Genomic DNA, 19,650 nt, shown 5'->3' with positions numbered 1-19,650 from the left:
TTTTTTATGTGATACGTAAAGAAGGGTTGTATGCATTCAAAGGTACATCGCAATTTTATACAATTTTTTTTTTTAAACAATTTAAATTCTTTCTTTGTGTGACACACAAAGTTTGATAACCCCCAAGCGGTTGCTTGTGTTTTAACTTTGTTTCTTTTCTATCTTATTATTTTTTTATTTTTTTTATTTTTTTATGTGATACGTAAAGAAGGGTTGTATGCATTCAAAGGTACATCGCAATTTTATACAATTTTTTTTTTTAAACAATTTAAATTATTTCTTTGTGTGACACACAAAGTTTGATAACACCCAAGATTGTAATAACAAATTAATATTAAAAATATTTATTAAATAATAATATTATTTAATGCATTTAAAGGTACATAGCAATTTTATACTACTATTTTTAATTAATTTAAATTATATTTGAATTATCAAAACAACGTTTGATAATCACTCATGATTTAAATATTTAAATACATTTGATATTTCATATATTTATTATATAATATTATTATTACATGTATGTTCAAAGTTATATCACAATTTTATACAACTTCTTTTTTTTCTTTTTTTTTTTTTTCTTAATATTATAGTAATTTTCAATAAATAATCTACGTGATTCATGAACGTGTTTCTACGACAGAAATAAATATTACTTCGATAGTTAAGTAACATTTAATTGAACGATTCAAATGCAAGATAAAACGATCGAGTTAGTTAATGTTTCAAATCATTTGAAATTCTTCAATGATTTTCTAATCGATCGATCAACTAACTTAGTTGAATAAAAACTAGTCCTATTAGTTACTCTTTTTTTTCTTCTTCTTCTTCTTTCATTCCGTATATATATATCATATATCTTTTTCTATTTTTATCTGTTTGTATCTCTGGATAACGATGAGAAATTCATCATAGGTTAGATGAACTTTACGAATGAACGTGGGTGTCTTCTTAAAGTAAAGATTACTTATTATATTACATTTAGAATGTAGTCATCGTTTCGCATGATCTCGTGAAATTATTTCATACTTATATATATATAGATGTGTGTGTGTGTGTGTGTATTCATGCTAATCGTTCGTATTTATAAACCATTTATAAAAGTTAACAAACAAACAAATTATTCTAATAATATGATTAATAGTATCGTATTAAATAATAATAATAATTATTATTAAGTAATATAATTTATCTTTAAATATTAAATAATAATTAATATTAAGTTAACAATAATATTAAAAAGAAAAAAGATGAAATACTGTTCCTGTTCTTTTACAAAAAAAAAATACGTCCACGAACGCAATTTTGTAAATTGTTTTAAACACGTTGAAATATAAAATTATTATTAATTATTTAAAATTAATTATAAATAAAAAAAAAAAAAAGAAAAGAATAAAAAATACTAGAGATATGTAAGAAGTGAGAGACATTTTTTATTTTTAATCTAATTGTAAATGTAGATTAACTTTTATCTAAACTGTATAATCGTACAAAAATTCTCTCTCTTTTTTTTGGTTTTGCTTTGTTTTTTCTTCTTTATAATTTTTTTTCTTTTTTTTTTTTTCTCTCGTGAATATCGTAAACATAAAGAGGATCTTCTCACTTTTGAAAAGGACAGAGTTAAGCACTCGTGTATAGTGACGTTCCCTCGTTTAAAACGAACCCAATGATATTTATAAACGTGCGAAATCGTGCGTTGTACTCGTACAGTAAGTTTCCCCGTATTTAAATGTGTGCATATTTGAATATATATATATATATATATATATAGTACGTATGTATACGTGTCAAATTAGAGTGCAGTAAAGTAAGTAAGTAAATAAGAAAATAAATAAAAGTAAGTAAAAGATGGTGAAATGTAATAAAATAAAATTAAATAACACAAAACAAATTTATTAGATGACGACAATCACTATAAAAAAAAATAAAAAAAATATATATATATATATATATAAATAAAATTAAATAAATGATAGGAAATGAAATAAAATAAAATAAAATGAACAGATAAAGATAAAGAAAAGAAATAAGATAAAATTAATTAGATGATCACAATGAAATCGTAGAAAACAAAATTTTCATTAATTAATAACTATATAATATATTATAAATAACAATTAACAACTAACTTTAATTAACTAAACGATAATAATAATAATAATAATAATAATAATAATAATAAAAAAGTAGCAACAACATATAATCGACAAATTGTAAAATGACGTTGACAAGTGTCTGAACGTCGTGAATAAAATCAAATTCACCATAAATATTCATAAAATCCTATTCTTTTAATATATCATAGTATATTATTTATTTTTACACATCTTTATTTTTTTACCTTTTTATTTTATTTTTTTTTTTACTGCCTATTTTTATCCAATTGTAAATAAAAGGAAATAACATTATTGAAAAATGTACGTTTTCACTTAAACCCGTCATTCAATGACAAATGTTTGTTTCCTCTTCTTTTATTTATTTATTCATTTATTTTTTGTCTCATTTCCCTGTATAATAAATAATCTAATATAATTCTTACTTTTTTTGAGAAATTTCATGGTCATCGTTTATCCTGTAAACAAACAAACAAACAAACAAACAAACAAATAAATAAAACAAAAACAAAAAAAATAATAATAATTAAGTAACGTTAAGAAATATCGCGAGCACACGTGTGTTTGTATGTGTGACATGTAAAAATAGACATGGTAGATCGTTAATTTTTAAACGTTTTGTAATCATGTTAACTCGTTTACTAATGTATTTTTATTTTTACGAAAATATCAGACAAATAGAAACAGTAATTAATTTACATTTTTACTTATATTTATAACATTTTCGCAGCAGTACATAATGTCAGTGATTTATTTATTTATAACGTTTTGCAATATCACTTTTGTAATTTTTGACGTAATTTAAACATACACAAACACACACACACACACAAAGACAGATTTTACTTTATTCAATAACTCAATAAAATAATCCAAATAAATAGAAAATTGATTAATGAATAGATATACATATATATATATATATATATATATATATATATATATATATATATATATATATATATATTAATATAATATAATATATTAATTTATTATATTATTAATTTATAGTATATTAATTTATTATAATATATAATATAATTTAATTTAATATAATTTAATATATCAATATAATAATATAATAATAAATAATATAATTTAATTTAATTTAATTTAATATGATAATATAAACATATATATAATGTCATATATATATATATATATATATATATATATAAGTGTGTGTGTTGTGTGCGTGTTTGTAAAAAAACGTGTTAGATGATGTGACCTATAGATAATAACCAACTTCTCGATGGAATTCACGATCGAATTCACATATGCACTTATGGCAGATGCAACACCACCACCACTACCATCACCACCAATATCACTATTACCCATCACCATGAAATTCTTCTAATGCAAAAGAAAAACACGTGTGTTACCCCATACATTCCTTCTTATTACTTGCTGAACATATTCTTTTTTTTTATCTTTATTTTTTTTTTTTTTTTTTTATATTTATTGCAACTAATGTTAAGTTGTCTGCTACCATAATCGCACGAATGTCTGTCTTCTTATCCTTATTTACGTCGTCGAAGTTTAAGGAAAACTAATTTATAGGAAAGCTATTTAACCATTCGAACCGTTCGTTTCACGACGAATTGGAGGAATGAGATGAAGAGAGAGGGAAACAGTGGGTGAATGAAAGAAAGAGGAAGAGGGTGGAGATGTTAAATTCCATGAAACGAAAGAAAAATATCTCTATCTCTCTTTCTCTTTCTCTTATTTCCGATGTTCGTAGACGTTATTACCTAATTTCACTTAAAATCCGACCAGATTTTACGTTTCAATAGAAAAAGAGAAAGAGAGAGAAAGAGAGAGAGAGAGAGAGAAAGTGCATTAAGTAAATTAGTATCGCTTATTACTCGGTCAGCACTTTGGGCGACCGTGACACGCGAGAATGTAACTGCACTCTCCTCATACAGACACATATACACATATATACAGAGACTCTCGTAAATAAAATGCAATAAAATCGAGTCGCGAGCTATAAATTGGCCTATTAACGCGATACTTGTATCAATTTGCCTCCACTATATCGAATATATACATATGTATATGTGTGTGAGTGTGTGGGTGTATATATTATATATACATAAGTATCTATTTTTTTTATTTGAATGATACTACGTTATCAAACTATCTATCCATCGTAGACTTCATTTTTCGATTAACTTTAATATAATTAAAAAAAAAATTAAAATAAATTGAAACTAAAGCAATATAATATATAATATATAAATATATTATAATTATAATATATTATTAATATTTAATTAATTATATATATATATATATATTAATATAATCTAAATTATTATATAATATAAAATAAATTGTTAAATAATATATGATATAATAATAAATATATAAAGTTCATATATTTAACAATTTATATATTATATTGCAATTAATTAATAAATTATTAAAACAATAAAATTATCATTAAATAATTATTAATTATCTCAATTATTTATTAAACTTATATTATTATCGAATACTTTTATCTATAATTGAAATATAATTTGATATCGTAAAGAAAAAACCACACACACACACACACACACGCACACTTCACGAAGATGAAAAACAAAATTAAATCGAAATTGGTAAACAAATTTGATATCTCTTTTTCTCACACGTTTATTCATTTAATATTCTCTCTCTCTCTCTCTTTCTCTTTTTCTTTCTCTTTCTTGTTATGGCCAATTAGCAAAGGGTTTCGCTTCGTTTAAAACGAATGAACGAAGAACGGCAATGATCGCGTGAATGATTCAAAGATCTTTAAAACTTTCTCCATTTATTACATTTCGTTGATCCATTAATGGAAAATTCACTTACAACGTAAGTTTCAAATCAATTTAATTTAATATATTATTCCATAAACTTCCAATATAAACCCATAAAAGTTGCATCAAACTCTCATTTACATACAACCATAAATACGATATTAAACATTACAATTTTATATATATATATATATATACACGTACACGTGCATGTGAATTATTAATTAAATTAATTAAATTACTACAATAATTAAATTATTATATTAGAATATAATTATTAATTAAATTATTATAATATAATATTTATAATATAATAAAAAACAAAATTAAATTAATACAATATAATAATAAATAAAAATAAATTAAATATTTTCATATAATAATTTATTATTATTAATATAGTAATAATTATAGTATTAATATAATATTATTAATATAGTAATTAATATAGTAATCATATAATATTATTAATATAGTATTAATATCTATATATAAATAATACTAGCTATTAATTTAATTATTATTAACAAAAATTAATAGGAAAATAAAAAACTAACAACAACAAAAACTCCCAATTTCAATTAACAACCCAATTTTAATAAAATTGATAGGGAAATCTTATTATTATTATTATTATTACTATTATTATTATAATTATTTACTTGTAAAAAAGAAAAAAAATTGTAATGAAGAGAAATTATTTTTAAATACTAATACTACTATTAAACCCCTGCATAAATACATGTACACACATATACACATACACAAATAAAGCAACCATCGTCAGTATAGTGTCATCTGTAAGTGGATACGCCTGGGACTATGGGAGCACAAAATCATGCTCTCTACGTTCCACCATTCTTTTTCCTTAAACGACGTCCTCCTTCACCTCCTCAACCTCCACCTTCTCTTACCTTTCTACCAACGAGATTCATCGTCATAATTTTCATTCAAGAGTCCGGTCTTTACCCCTTCCGAAAAAGGAACCGAACTTACGTTCCATCTGTGAGTTTTAAGCTCGTTCATAACACCCACTCTTTTTCTTTCTTTCTTTCTTTCTTTCTTTTTTTTTTCTTTTTTTTTTTTTTTCTTTCTTTGCACAAAATACGATATGTTCAATTCAATGATTATAAAAAAAAAAAAAAAAAAAGAAAAAAAGAGAAAGAGGAAGAAGAAAAATGAGAAGTTGTAGTAGGGATGGTAAAAGAAAATAGAAAAGTATAAACCGTGTTGAGAGGGTGGCCGGGGGGGGGGGTAGTAGGAAGGAAAAGAAAAGAAAAAAAGGCAAATAAAAAAAATATATATATATATATATATTTCAATTAAAATCACCCCATATGACGGTTTATCGATGATTAGAGAATCCTCTTGTTTTATTTTATATTTAATTTTAAATGTGGTAATCACAGTAAAGTTGATACGTGAAACTTTGAACATGTATTGCACATGTAAATATGTGAACATGTATCTTATAATATATACATTTCTGAGATAAATATAAACGAGATTGCCAAATATCATGATTATATATCGATAAGTAATATCTTAATAAGTATCATCTTTGTATGGGTGTGTGTGTGTGTGAGTATTAACGAATGGTAGAATGATGTTACTCGAATACCATGATGTTGTGTGCATCGGCATTCTTTAAACGTATTTGCTGTTACCGGTCGTCGTTGTGATCGGTTTGGATTCGAATCGCGCCTCGAATCGCTAATGATTACAAATCGTCGACGATTATTACCGATCATCGGCAAACTACACACAAAACTACGACCAAGACGAGTACGAGAGGACGACGATCAGAACGATGAGAACGATCAGGACGATCAGGACGACGACCGGGCTAGGATGTGTATGTGTATGTGTGTGTGTGTGTTTTGCATCGATATTATAAAGTTCAATCTGGTTATTGGAGAATGGTAGGTGGTAGGCCTGCTTACTTGCTGTTTCTACTGTGCTACGTTCTCTGAACATTAAAACGTTCATTTGGCAGTCTGCCAATTGGGCTCTTGCCCTTCACCCATGCCAGTGAACGATGTACGAAATTGGTTTCCCTGTCCGAACGAAAACTTCCTTCCTTCCTTCCTTCATTTCTTTTCTTTTCTTAATTATTCATTTTTCTTTCATGTTTTTCAACTTTCTTTCGAAGTGTTGCTTGTGAAAATCCAATTCTTGAGAAATATTCAATGAACCATACTTGTTAACTTTGTCAAAACGATATCTGATAATGATAATATCATTTTTTTTTGTGTGTTAAGTACACTTTGATGTTTATTAATGAAATTTGTTTATCTGAATTTATATACTTTTGGCGAATATTGTACATTGTCAGTCCAATTTTCGAATGAAAATTCAAATGGATAGATGCATGGATGGATAGATGGGTATTCTCTTTTATCATTTACGATGATCAGTTGCCAAGTATTAGAGAAACTAACGAAACGTTTCTAGTAATAAATAAACACATCGATCCTCGATATACGATAAAATATTCTTTCTCGTTTTAAATGAAAAATTGTAAATATAATCGATATAATCATTGTGTTAAATAAATACTTTTCAATTAAAATTAAAATCAAGAACAAAATAAAATACCAAATTAAAATCAAAACCATAATCAAAATTAACATTAAAATACACTATAATATAAATCAAAATGACGATTAAAATTAAAATCGTGTTGTTCCCGACCTCTATTTATTTTTTTACTTTTATTATTTTTTATTCCTTTTTTTATATTTTTACTTACTCGTTGAATCGTTTACACATCGATGCGATAATTATTACCATTTACCTAACTTGGGACCAGGTACGGGGAATTAATAAACGTAACGCAAAACAGACGGACAGTTGTGTTAACCATACCTAAGTGTATTGATCTTTTGCGATAAAGTAAATCAAACCTGCGATTCGTAATGTTACCAATATAAATACATACATCTTTTTTATTTGAAACTTCTATACATACATCACCGTCTCGTTGATCGGACTCAAACGATTATTACTTTCAAAAAGAATAAAAGAATATCGATATTTACATATCGGCTTTTTTTCTTTTTTTTTTTTTTAATCGCATGCACAAAAGCATCTCTTTGCAAAAAAAAAGAAAAAAAAATAATATGACATTGAAAAAATAATATCGTATTCCTTTCAACGAGCTCATTTGTGCAACGACTTTGAGATTGGTTACTTGCGTCACGTGTTTCACGATTAACGTGACATATTTGTCTTTCTCATTCTAAGCATCCAATTCTTTTTTTATTTTTTAACAAACTTCCAACATATATAACAATATATTAATCATCTTTGTATTCTTATTAAAAAATATATTAATTATCTAATTGTAAATTTAAATTTAGATCATACCAAACATCCCAAATCCAATTGCAAATACAAATGTAAATACAAATGCACAAATACATATAAGTTTTACACTAACATTCGAACAAATAAAAGAAGAAACATTTGTAAAGTTCAACTTTTGAAAATAATACGTCAGTTGGGTCAGAATAGAATTCATAGCAAAGCATAACAGAACAGAACAGAACAAAGTAAAGCAGAACGAAACTGAGCAGAGAGAGAGAGAGAGAGAGACTCTCTCTCAGAGAGTAGGTGGATTTGATCAGAAGATTACAGAGTTAGGAACAAAACGAATACCACACGAGAATTCAGAGTATCTGAGGGTTGAGAATCGCAAACGAGGGGGGGGGGAGGGTTTTACGTATAAACGATGATGATTATGACGCGTGCTGACGAGGATTAGTCGTAACCCAAGAGAAAGGTTTAGCTGAGTGAGAAGAAGAGGGGATAGAAGGGCTAGGGGTTGATGGGGGTTCGGTTGGTTGGTTGGTTGGTTGGTTGGCTGGCTAGTTGGCTGGTTGGCTGGTTCTCGAATGTGGCTTTCACTGGCACAAGGGATGGTGGTGGGAAGGTCGAAGTTGGGTTGGGTTAAAACTCTGGGTGGCAATGGAGGGAAAACGGGTGAGGTTGAAGAGGATGATAGAACGAACAGCCCACCCCACCCACTCACTCGAAATTGGCCGCGACGAGAGACAGACGCGGGGGTCGAAAATGTGCGTCGAAGCGACGACACATCAAACGACGCACCGTTTAAGGGGGACATATTATTTGGCGCCGTGGCAAAAGGGTTATCAGACTTCGTCTCGTTACGAACTACGAAACGTTCGTGTTAACGTTAACCCTCTCCCCAAATCCCCAAACTCTCAACCTCTTCCCACTCCCACTGCCATCGCACCGTTTTGGTACAACAGAAAGGGATATATATGGTTGTATCGGATAGATAGAATGAAATTTTCTATATATGTGTGTATCTGTGATGAGTGGGTGAAAGAGGATAGATAGAGAAAGGTGACGGTTATTTACTTAATAACCAACTCAGTCGAATCGAAACCCAAGCGGACCCGCGGGCTTATTGCCAAACGGTGCCAACCTTCTGTCACTTCTCTCTTCCATTTACAAAACGCGTTCACTAATTTCCTATCTTTCTCTCTCTTTCTCTCTTTATCTTTCTCTTTCTCTTTCTCTTTATTCATCTGTGCGTTCTTCTTTTTCTTCTTTTTTTATTTATTCATTTTTTTGAGTCACTTGACAAAAGTTCAACAAAAGTTCGTGAGTTTTTAGGTTATAAATATAACCAGTTACAATAAAAGTTAATTTTATAATACAAGAATATTGTATATTGTATATTATTTTGTATTTTTTATTACTAATTTAAAGATTTATAATTATTTTGAGGTTATCTAGGTCTGTAGGTACTTTAAATTGCCAATAGATGACACTGTATTACAATTCAATTATTTTACGTTTTTTTTTCAGATTCACATATGACATAACTAACCTTACTTTTTATATTTGTGTTAGTATAATTTACTAAATAATTTTTATTGACATTATTTTTATTTTTCATTACAAATTTAAGGATTTATAATTTACAGGTTATCTAGGGCTCGAGGTTTTTCAAATTTTCAATAGATAGCGGCGTATTATAATTCAATTATTTCAATTTATATACAACATAACCTTACTTTATCTAGTTTTTCGTGTATTATTATTTTATGTGTTGTTTTAATTTACTAAATAGTTTACACACTTATATAATAATATAATAATATATGTAATTGAGATATAAACTATCCTATCTTTTAAGTTGAATGAAACTGAACACAGTGTGCAAAACTTTTATTAAAATCGGTTCAGTAGTTTAGGAGTCCATTGCGGACAAACAACGTGACACACATAATTTATATATATTAAGATATTATACAAGAAAATTATATATAATAAAATAATATTCACACATATCCTACAATTTATAACCTAATTTATATAATACGTAAAACATACGAAGAACTATTTTTATTCATCCTAATAATTAAAAAGGACCAAAATTAATGATAAAAATAAAAAAATTAGTGGTCAGTGTTTTATCTGACATTTTTGTCTTCCACTTTTAAGTCAATTTTTAATAAAAAAAAAAAAAGAGACAGAGACATAAATAAATTATGATAGATAATATTTAAAACTAACTTATTTCTTTTTCATTTCTATTTTTTTTTTTTTTTTTTTTATTCATTCCTAACTCGATTAACTTTCCTAATCAACGTTGACTTGAAACATATTTAAATATTCATATTCCTGAAAGCTTTTCTTACGGAACTCATTAGTTTTATCTTGACTTCTTCTTCTTCTTCTTCTTCTTTTTATTTTTACCTTTCTTTTTTTGTTCATTTTTTTTTTCACGTATCTCAATCGAAGTAGTAGTATTAGTAGTATTAGTATTAGTACGAATGCATATTCGTATTATAGCCAGGTTTTATCCTTCACCCCCTTTCTTCTCTTCCATTGAGAACCAGTTATCCGATCAATTTCGTCCATTAGATTTTATTTAAATGATTTACCATAAGGATTAACATTGTAAGAAACAAAAACAAAAATCGTGGAATTATTTTGCAATGGAAAATGGATCTTATGAGAATACTTGTTAAAAGATGTTAATATTTAAAGGGGTTAACTACCTGTGATACCTGTGGATGATTATTCGTTTGTGTAATATTTTTATTTTACCGCCCTTGTATAAAAGAATTTTTTATTATATTTTATTTTTATTTTTCGTGTTTGTTTTTTTTTTTTTTACACATTCAATTGGACTTAAAAAAAGGAAAAAGGGGGTTTGTTCGTTCATGATGGGATAAAATCATTAAGCTTTCATGAGTTCCGATGATTTACTATAATTACACTTATATTCGAATACTTATCTCTGTAATCATTGAAGGTATTTGATTATCCATAAAGTTATGACTGTTATAAAAAAAGTTATTACGGTTATTAACGTTCTAACCGATCGAAATTGTCACTTAGTATCGTATTGGGATATGGGAGGAGGAGAAGTGGGGGGTTCTTACCTTCTATATGATATTATATATATATATATATAAAATGTTCAACCAGTTTATCCGATGCTTATGTAAACTCATAACATCTTTATCGTCAGATTGCGATTAAGATTTTTAGGTAATTAAATTTTCTTTACATTTATTTTCTATCCTTTTTCTGTCCCTCCTGCCCCACACTTCCCTCACTTCCCTCACTTCTTTTCGATTTGTGTTATTTCTAAATTTTTATTTTTATTTTTATTTCTGGTTCTTTTGTAACAAGAAATTCGATTTTTTTTGGTAAGCAATAAAATTTGATTTATTAAAAAATGCAATGTAATATAATATATTAAATATATAATATTGATATTAAATTTTATTATATTAAAATAAAATTTTTATTAAATTTAATATTAATATTTATATATATAGTTTTTTTATTATTATTTAGATATTTAATTTAATAATATATTAATATATTTTTAATTTAATGTAATATTTATTATTAATATTAAATTTTATTATTAAAATAAAAATATTATTAAATTTAGTATTAATATATTCAACTATAATATAAATATTAAATATATAATATTAATATTAAATAATAATAAAAACTAAATTTGAAATTAATTGAAACATAGAATTTAAATTTTATTAAATTTAATTTATTTCATATTAATATTAAATTATATAAATATAACATAACTATATATATAGCTATATATATAATATAGCTATATATATCTATCTATCTATCTATATCTATATATATATAAAAATCTCGTGTCACAGTTTTCGTTCCCATACTCCTCCGAAACGGCTTGACCGATTTTGATGAAATTTTTTGTGCTTATCCGGTATCTATGAGAATCGGCCAACATCTATTTTTCATCCCCCTAAATGTTAGGGGTAGTCCACCCCTAAACTTTTTTTTTCATTTTTTAGACAAAATTTTTAATTTCTATTTTTTTATGATACAACATACAAAAATACATACAATCCTTAATTTTCACCCTTCTACGATCAACCCTTATTTTTTAATAGCCATTTTAGTAATTTAATCATTTTTCCTCTCCGGTCGATAACTGATCAATCGTCATTTATTTAGTTATTATTATCCCCGCCAGATGTTTATAGGTGTCACTTCTGACCCAGTAAACAGCACGGAGTAGAACGAAGCCGGTTTCCTTTTTTTTTTACTCCCTACACAGTTGTCGGCCATCATTATTGTTTATGCATCAAGTGTAGTAGTAACGTTGACAATTATTATTTTGCTATCTCAGTGTAACTCTTATATTAACTTTTAATCATTCCTATTTTATCAATAATAATTAAATTATCAATTTTGAGTGTATTTTGCACGATTAGTTAATCAAGTGATTTTATAACCTCAAAAAGTACTCAACACGTGACACGAGCTTCCAATAACAACGGATTTTGTGTTGTAAGTATACTTTTTTTTATTTATGTTGTTGATCTTATAAAAATGTAATTTTAATTTAATTTTATTAAATTATCAATTTTGAGTGTATTTTGCACGATTAGTTAATCAAGTGATTACGTGACACGAGCTTCCAATAACAACGGATTTTGTGTTGTAAGTATACTTTTTTTTATTTATGTTGTTGATCTTATAAAAATGTAATTTTAATTTAATTTTATTAAAAAAATGTAATTGAACAATTAAGATTTTCATAGTTTCCAAAAAATCAATCATTATGAATCTTTATTTTGAAATGTCAATGGAAATATTGGTTGTATGAAAAAATTATAAGAGACAATGTTTTCATAAAATTTAATTTTTTACTTTTGTTTGAAAAATTTTTCCATAAAACTTATATTTTTGTTATAATTTCATAAATTAAAACTAATCATTTCAAAACTGCGGCAAAAATCTTGGCCCTAATTATACTTTTAACATTTTTCATCATTAAATAATTTCATTAATTCTATTTATGTATGTTTTGCTCGAAGGATTACTATGCGTATCGGTTGATGATTAGACGCGGTCAGGACAAAATCATTCTACGATTTCGTGAACTTTGCCAACAATTCATAGTAGACATGTACGTGAAGATAGGGAGCGAATGACTATGATACTTACGATTTAATCAACAGAAACTGCGTGCGGAAGAATACAATCACTTGCGTGGGACTATTGTAAACAACGCCGAAACCGCAGAAATTGGTAATTCAGTCATTCTACCATAATCGTACATAGGCAGTCCACGTTACATGCAAGAATATAAAAAGGAAGCTATGACTTTCGTGCTAAAATACGAACGGAAAAACATCGTACAATCCATAAAACTTACAGATTTATAATGTTTCTTTTAGTGTTATTATGATTAGTGATTATCATATTATTGCGATATGTAAATATATAATAGATTAATTGATGTTATTAAATACAATGAATTAAAGAAATGGATGTTTGGTGTTTTGAAATTATGCTAGGTGCTAAGTTGGAAAAAAACGAATGTAATAAAACAAATTTCAATAAGATAAGATAAGCAGTTTCAGAATTATTAATAGACAAATAAATTGTGACACTGATTTTTATATATAGACTTTTATTTAGTAATTAATATATAGAATAAAAAATTATATAATGAATTTTATTAATTAATAAATTATCTTTTTTTTATCAGTTTTACGTTCTTTCATTTAACGATTTTTAAATCGATCTGATTTTGAAAAAGTTTTCACCTCAAAAAAAGCCACAGCAACGCGTGGCCGGGGCACCCTAGTATATATATATAGTCATGCAAAAATTTGATAGACTCCCAAACTCAAAAATAAATTAAAAAAAGAAGAAAAAAACCTATAATCTTCGTGTACATAGAAGAAAAACACCTATGACAGGACCCCATATGAGAACTATGACATAGGGTGGTAAGTAGTCTTGTTAATACCCCCATATGAATCGACTCAAATCTATGTATTTAACGACACACACACACACAAAATATAAAGAAGAAGGAAATAATAAAAAGAACACAGAAAAGAAAAAAGAAAAAAAAGATAATATCTGTGAATCTGTAAAAAGGGTGGTGATGGTAATTGTCATAGAAATGGAAGACCAATGAACGTACAGAAATAAATATACATACATACATACACATACATACATATATATAATATATAAAGAAAAAAAAACAGAGATGAACAGATAGAACATACACAGTAGTCACAAAAAAAAAGAGAATGAGAGTGAGAGAGACAGAGAGAGAGAGAGAGAGAGAGAGAGGAATAAAAATCGTATGAACACAATACCAACGCGTATTCCAATATGTCCAAATGTTTCCGCTTGGCCGGCCAAGAGAGCACGCAACGTATCCATGGGATGGATCTCTGGGAGCGGAATTGCGAAATAATGATGATCGTACAAATCGGCACAATGGCATTTAGTTAGAAAGAGAGACAGAGAGAGAGAGTGAGAGTGAGAGAGTGAGATAGAAACTGTCCTGGTCTGGTTTGTACTTTATGTCGCACAGCTACCGCAACATCGACAACGCCTGGAGGCTGATGAGCGGTTCTAATGGGGGACTTCCCCTCATCCCTTCTCAACGCGACATAGAAAAAAACGAGACCAATAGACATACACTTAGACAGAGAGAGAGAGAGAGAGAGAGAGAGATAAATACTACGTAATACATGTTTAGCATTTATTTGAAGTTTCACGTTATGATCGGATAACCAAATGTTCTATCTTTTTCTATTACATCAACATTTTCTATCATTGTCCTACCTTTCAAAATGTTTCAACGCGTGTCGTGTGCTGTGAGAAAAGGAATGAGACTGAGGGGTAGTTGTGATAGGGTGTAAAGGGGATAAAGGGGAGGGGAGGGGAGGGGTGGGGAGGGGGGGATAGGTAGTAGTTCTCCTTACAGAGAAAACCAGGGCGGGTGTCCCGTTTTCCGGGTGACTTGGCTAAATGGGATCGCATTAGCACATAGTTTCCCTCGTCGACGCTATGGGAGATTAGCATCTCGATTTTTTTTTTCTTCTTTTTTTTTTTTTTTATTTTCTTTCCATTACTCTCTTTCAAACTATTTTCTAGTTTGACAATCTATTTTTATTCTTATTTTTCTATCACCCGTTTTCTTTACGTGTCTCAACCTAGTCCCCCCTCTTTTGGGTGAGCATGGTGCACATGTAACCGTTTTGTTACTTTCAAGAAAATTGAAGAGAATTTTTAACGTTCATTTTCTTTCTCTTCTTCATACTCACATTCATTCATTCATTCATTTATTCATTCATTCATTGGTTGGTTGAGTTCATTCATTTTTACTTTCATTCGGATACTAGAGAAAGTATCGAAACAAAATAAAATGGAAAAAAAAAATAATACGCTAATAAAATCGTACACATTCTATCTCTTTTTATCTTTAATGTATAATACATAATATATATATTTACAGGGGGTAACCAGTTTAACAAGTTTAATTTGCATTTTTCAAAGCTTAACGTACAACCAAAGCCCAGAGTTAGACAAAGTCACGTCATGATCGAATTTAACGCTAGGTTTTTGATCGGTTTCAAACGATATAATACGTTCAAAACAAAAACGTTATGTTAATTTAAATATTTTGTAAAAAAAAAAAAAAAAAGGAAAAAAAACCCCATAAAAATTAAACTCAACTGAACTAAACGTAAATTTAATTGAACTGTGTGTACAAGATCTGTTTTTTTTTTGTCTCTCATCCTCAACCATTCTCATTTTTGTTTTGCAACATTTGAGAAAGCGTTTGACAAAATCAAAAAAGTAAAGCTGAATTTTAGATAGCAAATTGTCCCATCTGTTACAAACAGGAATAAATCATCTCTCTGTCTCTCTCTCTCTCTTTCTCTCTTTGGTTGGGTGATGAGACCGAATTACCACGCGCCTGTTTATACACTATACTCGAGAATATAATGGAACGAGAGAGCCTTCATGCGTATCCTATATCAATGCAGATACGTTCAATAGACAACATCAGATGAGAGGAATCGCGTATCGAACCCCACCTACTACCCCCCATGTCACCCCTCTTAGTTCTCATCATCGTTCTATGTTTACTTTTGTCTACCCTATATGTGTTATATCGTACAAATTTCTATGATCTATTTATCATACCATTGTTATTATTATTTATATAATTATATGTTATATGTTTGAAATGAGTACTATAATATTATATTATTAAATGATATGTATTGTAACTTTAATCATATTGAACATGTTTAAATGATTAGTCTGTCATGAGTTTTAATAAAATATATTTGAATAATTAAAGGGACAATATTATGTGAGAATAAAAATGATAGTATCACACTATATAAAAATGATAAATAATTAACATCAAATCCTCTGAAAGTAGAATTGAACAAAAAAATCGTATCAAGTATAATAAAGATACCATATAACTGATACAGACACACACAGACGACACATAGATACACACTTAGGACAAGAGAAATTGAACCCTACAACGATGTCATATCAATGCGACAAAAGAAATAGAAGAAGGTAACGAACGAGAGACCCGAAAGAAATCATACGATTTCTAAACGTGGCTTCCACGTTGTATTTAATGGCATCGAAGGATTGGATTTTCGGATACCTATGGGTAAATAAAAAAAAAAAAAAGAAGAAAGAAAGGGTTCCTTCAGTCATGTGTCCCTCTCTCACTTTCTATACCTAAGTAGTAGGATGGCACACGCACCCTCTTGGAAAAAGCTAGCAAAACCCCTCCATGCAAAAGGGGTAGAAACCCTCGATGCGTGGTAGCAGAAGCAGCAGCAAGCAGCACATTGATGCGTTCGTTAGCATATCATACGCATACTGAAACATGCGCGCGCGTGAGTTTTCTCTTTTGATAGGTAGTGGGGAGGAAAAGGTGGAAGAGGGTTAAATTCTCGACCAATAAGGTGTTAGCACAGGGTATATGCCCCTCACCGTGTTCCTCAACTCAACCGACCCCAACTCGATCCCGTCTCTAACCCTCTCTCTTTCTCTCAGTTTACCCCCACCCCTTTTATATTCCTTACCAACCCTTCTATACCTACCTACCTACCTACCTACCTACCTACCTACTCATCTCTCCTATTGTATTTCGTATTCGGGTTCTGCCTTTGCCTATACCCACTTAGGCGATTATTTGTCTATCCAATGGTCGGACAGGTCAAAGCACAAATACGTCTCTCGTATTTTAACCAACGCCATTTTTTCTTACCCCTTCTTCTTCTTCTTCTAGTCGTTTTGCTTCTCCGATTACCTATACCCCGTTTCTTACCCCTTCCCCTTTCTTCAAAACGTTTATTATACTTTAATGGATGACGGGTTCATATTTGTAAGCTAATATTTTATACAATCACGTGATTTTTATTGTATTATTTATTTGAAAATTTTTTTATGATAATAACAATTATATTTTTGTATAATAATATATTAAACAATAGATTTAATTATTAACAATGATAATATTGTAGAAAAATGTTGATTACATAAAACATCGTTGATTAACATTGAAAGTTGATGCGTAATAAGTTTGAACCTTAAATCATAATTTATAACAATTTACTTTAATAATTAATAATAAAATTAAGAATAATTAAAAAGATGTTATTATCCGCGAAAGCCATTATAGTGGCACGTAAGTGCCTAAGAGTTTAACTATATTGATTGACATTGAAAGTTGCTACATGTTAAATAAGTTTAAACATTAAATTGTAATTTACAACAATTCACCTTAATAATTAATAACAAAATGAAGTATAATATATTTTATAAAAGATGTTATTATCCGCGAGAACCATTATAGTGGCGTGTAGTATTAAAAGATGACATCCACAAAAGTTACTAATAGTAGCGTGTTGCACTGGATGATGGTATGCACAAAAGCCACCATATTAGCACGTCACAGTGTAAAATGGCATGCATAAAAGCCACTATAGTGGCACTTAGTAAGTAAGTTTAAGTTTAAACATTAAATCAAAGATACAAACTATTGTATTATATCTACACGTTAAAATATACATATATACACATAGAAAGTACATACACACAGACACATATGCAACAAAAATCGATTGTATAGAGCATCGATAATCGAGTTCGTTCATAAACGAGATGAAACCGCCTACATATCGAAATATCCTTACAGATCGCATAAATGTCAAACTATAAAACGTTCAAGAGTATCGTCCATGAAATCCATGTAATCTCCGTCTATATGGTGCTCGCATATTTTCCACCTCTTCCCCCATTCACCACCACCCCAACCTACTACGATTATATCTATCTCTTTCTATCTTACTCGATGACTGATTTATATACCTGGCGTCTTATTACTCGTACGAATAGAAGAATCGATGAGAATTACGAAGCATGGCAACCATTACGGTTAAACGATTAAAGAAAGATCCCATATCCGATGCAATTATTCGAAACTGTACCTTTCTACTATACTCTTCTCTCTTTTTCTCTCTTTAGTATTATACTTAAACCAAGAGTTAAGAGTTGTGAAGGAAAAGGTTCGTCGTTCGTTTGTGTTACGAAGTTGTTTCTCACAAGTGCATCTCTTTAACCAATCGTCTTATTTTCTTCTTTACATACGAATATATATACATATATATAAATATAATTAATATTTATATATTTTAAATATTAATTATATTTATATTTAATTAAATAAATTATATAAATATAATAATAATAATAATTATATTATTTATTATATTATATTAAAATAAACCATAATGAACTAGTAAAAAAATCTCATCTTAGTTTCAATGACGTATCAAAACGTCATATGTGTCTTTACCCAAAACAAATGCATGACGTATTGATACGTCAAATGTAGCTAAAGTGTTAAACAAAATTTGAATAATTTAATTTTGAAAATCTTCGTTAAAATCTACTCGTTTACAGAACAATTGTTCAATGTCTTCAACATTCAATTAATCAACATAACTTTATTAACATTTACACATAATTCTGATTGAACAATCCAGTCATGCACACAAAAGAAACCTGCCCACTAACATTCAGCAATGTCTAAGTGGTTAAAAAATAAAATCTAGAATATCTTTTTCTCTAAAAAGAAAAAAAAAATGGTAAACCCCCTAGAGAAGATCGGATAAGATCGGATAAGATCGGTAAAGTAACTAACAACCATCGTTTGTGAATAGTTCAAGACGGCTGACTCGAGATTGACAGGATGTCTGTCGCGGTGAATTTTTGTGTCCTTCGTTGGAGGTATCCCCCTGTAAAAAAAAAAAAAAAAAAAAAAAGAAAGATGATAGAAATAAAGGAAGGGGAATATACGGTGACAGCAGGGGAGGGAATACCACACCATA

The 19,650-nt window shown here is 28.5% G+C and overlaps 1 protein-coding gene and 1 long non-coding RNA gene across 4 annotated transcripts in view; both read left to right on the top strand.

The window, feature by feature from the left end:
• The window catches only part of salm (spalt major), a 90,857-nt gene that overhangs the window by 20,851 nt on the left and 50,356 nt on the right, over positions 1-19,650 (top strand). The window lies entirely within an intron of this gene.
• On the top strand, positions 12,494-13,954 carry LOC149030429 (uncharacterized). Of its 3 annotated transcripts, none has more exons than XR_016178782.1 (3): positions 12,498-12,751; positions 12,835-12,904; positions 13,282-13,954. It is a non-coding gene; the product is annotated as an uncharacterized LOC149030429 (long non-coding RNA). The 3 variants fall into 3 exon arrangements; XR_016178783.1 differs by having other exon boundaries at positions 12,501-12,751; positions 12,853-12,904; XR_016178784.1 differs by lacking the exon at positions 12,835-12,904 and having other exon boundaries at positions 12,494-12,751.

The sequence above is a fragment of the Polistes dominula genome, unplaced genomic scaffold, assembly GCF_049000335.1.
Source record: "Polistes dominula isolate Pdom_NZ unplaced genomic scaffold, Pdom_raw_medaka contig_37, whole genome shotgun sequence".
NCBI lineage: Eukaryota > Metazoa > Arthropoda > Insecta > Hymenoptera > Vespidae > Polistes > Polistes dominula.
Note: the sequence above shows the minus strand (reverse complement) of the source record. Positions and strands in the feature narration are given on the sequence as shown.